The 5,000-nt window shown below is 45.3% G+C and overlaps 1 protein-coding gene across 1 annotated transcript in view; it reads left to right on the plus strand.

Annotated features, from left to right (window-relative positions):
* The window catches only part of LOC125030443, a 245,725-nt gene that overhangs the window by 162,709 nt on the left and 78,016 nt on the right, over positions 1 to 5,000 (plus strand). The window lies entirely within an intron of this gene.

The following is a 5,000-nucleotide window of genomic DNA, read 5'->3' on the forward strand; positions in this document are numbered from 1 at the left end:
GGCTTCATTACGAGCCTGCCTTTATTGCCCGTTTTCGGGGTAATTGTACCCCGAGCCGCTCGCGAATCATCAGACAAATGACGGGCATTCGCTAAACATGTTCGATGCAAACTGACGTAATTTCATCAGGGCTGCGTAATTAGGCGTTATTCACGTGGTGGAATTTCCTGCTGGGATAATGCGGTGGATTCGCTGTAATGGTCGCCAGTCGAGATCCTTGAGTGAGACACAGGTACAAAATTGCCTTCCCCCCACTCCCCCTCCTCTCCTTCAAATTACCTGCAGTAAATGTCGCGGTGGAACCTTCCGCGCCGAGAACTTCGGCAAAACGGGTGATGCTCGGTGTAAACCTCTTCATTTCCACGATTTAATCCGTGCGTTTAGGATTGATCTTGTCGACAAAAAGTCTGCCCTTGATTAGAAGAGCCAAAAGAAAGCTGGTTGAGATAAAAGTTAGTGACGTAGGCTGTTGCTTTTCATTATATTACATATGGGTCCAAGGAGGTCAACGCTGTGTAGCTCTAATACTTTTATTTTATTTTCTGAGACGTTTCCGTTTTTCGAGAACTTACTACAGTAACTTTCTTATGGTGGCTTTTATTCAGCTTAACGACTGCCATGACTGATTTTCTACACTTCTTTGGTAAATATTAATGGTAACGGCAGTCCAGAGAAGCATGTCACGGAAGGTATGTTTAAAACAGATGTAATATAGACTGTTGTGTACTTAGTGAGAAAAATGAGTTTATATTTCCAGTTTTTATTAGCTGGTGTTAATGTTGGCTCGTTTCCAGTAGTTAATGTGACAAGTGGTCAGCCCAGTGATCTTTGATAGTTCGGTTGTCCTCGGCTTTAAAGGCCTGTGCGAGTTGGCTGAGCGTTCTTCGCAAGGGATGAAGGTTTATCCCTGAGTGGGAGCTTTGATGCGATTTGTGTCCGAAGGTGCGATCGTTCAGTCTTGCCTTCTCGCTTCCACTGTTTATCATCTTAGTAGTACTGATTTTCGAGTCTGAACCCGATCTGTTTTGTTTTAATATTTAATATTTCTCATTTCTGCTTTTATTTGTATTTATTATTTTTAACGCAGTCCCTCTCGAAGGCAAATTGTATTGTCTGCAACTTGACTGTACAGTGGATAAAAGGGAGGACTGACATAGTTTTTTTATTAGCATGATTTTGTTGTAGCAAAGCAAGAGTCGTACATATAAACAATACGTGCTTTTAATTTACGGTTGAGTTGGTGAATAGGCATTGGCTGTGTGTGTGAAAAGCCCCGGAGGCGTTAGGTCCTCGAGGTCTTCCAGGAAAGCGCAGGCACATCGTGATCCTGAGGGGAAAATTACAAGGGAGGGCCTGCCTGGGCTGGGAGACCGAGGAGAGCCAAGAGGAAAAGGGGCAAGGGGGTTGTTGCGACTAGAGATTCTCTTGTAGTCGGCGAGGCTTAGGCTTTCTTGTTATTAATGGTTCCTCCTCGATGGCCTTTCGTCCGATGGCACTGAGGGAATATATACGTTTAATGGGTTAGCCCTGCTAATGGTTATTCTTTGTCAGTGATCATCTCTGTCTAGGCGACCTCTCGCTAATGGTCTCTTTGTCTAATGACCATCTTTGGCTGAGGGTGTGAGCAGATCATGGTGTAGGCCCGCGGTTTCCAACAGGGAGGTGACAATACGCGCACTGTATTGTTGTCAGCAGAGAGCCAGGTTACATGTCGGATGGAGGTTCGCTCAGTGTGAACTTCCTACCCACGCACGCCGAACTCATGCAGCCACACCCACACATCCACACCTGCACGCATGGATCCTCGCACGGGTCCAGTGATCACCAGCTCTCCAGAGTGGTGCAGGGAATGTGCACATCATGCTCACTAATATCAGCTCCCTGCCATTCTCCTGGCCGCCGCACCGCTCAATGTGATATGCCGTCACCACACAAGTCCAGTCCGTGTGGCTTATTCATCCCTTCATTTTGGCTGCAATCCTCCTCTCAGCTGCTCTACTCACTTCCTTCACTTCTAAATGAGCCTAAATATTACTCGTTTTAATCTCGCTTATATAGCAACCGTACACCTCTTAGCTGGCTAAGTTCCACATCACCTAGCTCATGCACTTCACTCGCCTCTAAGCTGGCTTGCTCACTTCCCCTCACATTTCAGCTCGCTCAAGTAGCATTCGCTTCTCAAGATCGTTGTTCTCCCTACACCTCTCGAAACTCACCATGTCCATTCGTTTCACTTTGCAAATGCACATAGCTGACAGATTTACAAAGTGTTTATTGAACTATGCACGGCATATACAAGTGCCTTGTCTTCACGTTCATATCTGCCACCAAGCTCTGAAACGACCCTTTTCTGCCGGCTGACTAACTTGCTAGTAACGTCTGTAAACGTTTTTTTTCCTTCTAGTATGTTCTCCGCCGCCTTGGCCATGTTCTTATTCGTGTACCGCCATGGTCACGTGTCAACAGCTGCACGCTTTTCACACCTGTTCAGCCACCTGCACCTAATACAGGATGTGTCCTTTATGTGATGCTGTCTCTTTTGCTAAGCGGAGCGTGTTAGGTGGTTTGTGTTTTGAGTGTGTATTGGGCGTCGTTACGATGTCCTCGGACCTGTCGCTTTTCTGCGTAGAGGAGCAGTGTCAACGTGGAAGAGAGAAGGAAGTGGGAATAACGTGAGTGCGATGCGATGGCCTCATAACAATAGGTGAAGCAGAGTGAAGGTAAGAGTGAGGGCATGTGGCGCACAGGTAAGAGTAGGATAAGATGCACAGGTAGGATAGGTTTGGAAGAGGGGTGGAGTGATTACTAGAGGATGGGACGGGAAAGGGAGTGGCCGGGGTAGATTCACGGAATGGTTTTGACTCGGAGAAGATTCGGGGACGAACTGGGGGGGGGGGGGGGGGGCGAGAACGGGATGACACAACCACGTTCCAGGGATAACAAGTGCCATTCTAGAACAACGCTTGATTCTACCTGTGCTTGGGGCGCGGGGTGGTCGATTCATTACGTGGACGAGGTCGTTAACGCTCTCCACTCCTCCCAACTCATAAGGAATACTCGCCCAAGTGCAATTAGTCCCCCTGATGTAGCGCGGTAATCTTGACTTGGCATTGTGGTCAGTTATTTCTGGAAAAAAATGAGACGTGGACAATTTAAAAGAATTTCAAAGCGCTAATAAGTGGTTCTTGCAACCGCTGTAGTCTAGCAATACTGAATGTGAAGTTTTCAAGACAATTTCAAGCTATATAACTCTGCAGACGGTTCAACCTGATAAATCCTTGTCATTTACTCATGTCGTTATCAAACTGTAAAACTACAAATGAATTAAAGGCAGATTATAAATAGGAAATCAGCTGACTCAAATCGACACCTTCCCGCACAAGAAGGGCAGGGGCACCGAGACAAGGCGTAAACTTGACCCACAATGGCATGTGCACACGCCGCATGTGGAAATGAACTGACTACTGGCTTGCTTAGGAATTCGAAGAAAAACAAAAACAAAATGGTAGGAAATGATCCTGCATTTTTCGTTTCATATTTAAAAAGTATTACATTAGTCTGTGACAAAGTTAGTCTTCTTGATATGCATGAACTTGAAAAGTCTTGGCCAGTTTAGATAATCACATATTTCGTCGTGTTTGTACAGCGAGAAAATTGTTTTTGTAATTGGGAAAGCAAGTGTTCGTTTGCACGGCTGGCCAGAAAATGGAACCGAGAAGTATTTCCTGTTCTTTCAATTGTGTTTCCCGGCCTCAACGTAACGTAACTGGGACGGCCATAGGGCTTTCCGGATAGCCTCTTCCAGACTGTACTGTATTTATGCAAGTCCTACAACTGTTGTGTCACCAGTCCCAACACTAATAAGGTGTCTCCCCTTCCACTGTTGCATTTACCTGTTATTCCAATGTTGTGTTCATCCTCTTGCATTGTTCGGCCCACCATTGTTGCATAACTTCCACGTAGCAGTCCCTCCTCCGCCCAGTTGTATTTACCTATCCCATTTCATAGCAATGTGCAATCGTCGCGTCTGTATTGCTCCACCGCATTGCCTAGTGTTCTTATAATAGATGGCCTTGTTGTATATTAGGTACACCTGTTTACAGAAATATTCTTGGAGATCATGTTTTTTTTTTATAAATTAACAGAAGCAGTATTTTATCATTAAGCAGTATTTATGAATATATGTAGATAAAATTATACTTCTTGGTTTAAGGTAAGTGTACTTGATAAAAAAAAACAAAACAAACAAAAAAAAAACAGCCACACGAACTAGCCCTTTCTTTGTTCTGTTGAGCCTTTTGAAGCACATAAGAACAAGAAAAACAAGTTCCTTTACTCTTTTCTTTCTAAACATACCTCTGTCTTTTTTATTCATCTCTCTCTCTTCTACTTCCGTATTCTCCCGTCTTTTGGTGCACCTATCCGTCTGTGAATTCCTGCATGCGCATACATATGAGCATACCTTTTGTCTTATTACCCGATGTTAGTTTGGCAATGCTTGGTTTGTGTTGCAAATGCCAAACCAAGAGACTTCCTCTATTACTCCAACACAAACATAACGCCGTCAATCCGCGGGTTAAACGGACTTGAGTGAAAGGGACTCCATCCATCCATTCCTAGGGAAAAAAGTGCGCGTCGTGTGAGCGATAGAGACGAATGTTCATCACGCGTGACGCAGTCGTAGTGTTCGCCCAGGACCCGAACCGACGGGATGACTGGCTAACCGTCTAGGATGGAGCCCCTTGCATGTGGCCACGCTTCAGGACTGCAAGGCGACGTGGTAGTTCACACTCACCTGTAGCGGCCGCGGCGATTCGACACGGAAAGACAGAGGGACCGACAGAGGTGGGAAGGGAGGGGTTAGTAAGGAGATGTATATAATATTTATCTGATTGGCGTATCAGTTTGATTCCATTTCCCACGTTCCCATAGGCCTGAGTGTGTCAGTTTTAGATTTTTTTTAAGTGCCGATCTAGATATCTGTGTAAAGTGAATGCCCG

Source organism: Penaeus chinensis, chromosome 11 (genome assembly GCF_019202785.1).
Source record: "Penaeus chinensis breed Huanghai No. 1 chromosome 11, ASM1920278v2, whole genome shotgun sequence".
In the NCBI taxonomy this organism is placed as follows: domain Eukaryota; kingdom Metazoa; phylum Arthropoda; class Malacostraca; order Decapoda; family Penaeidae; genus Penaeus; species Penaeus chinensis.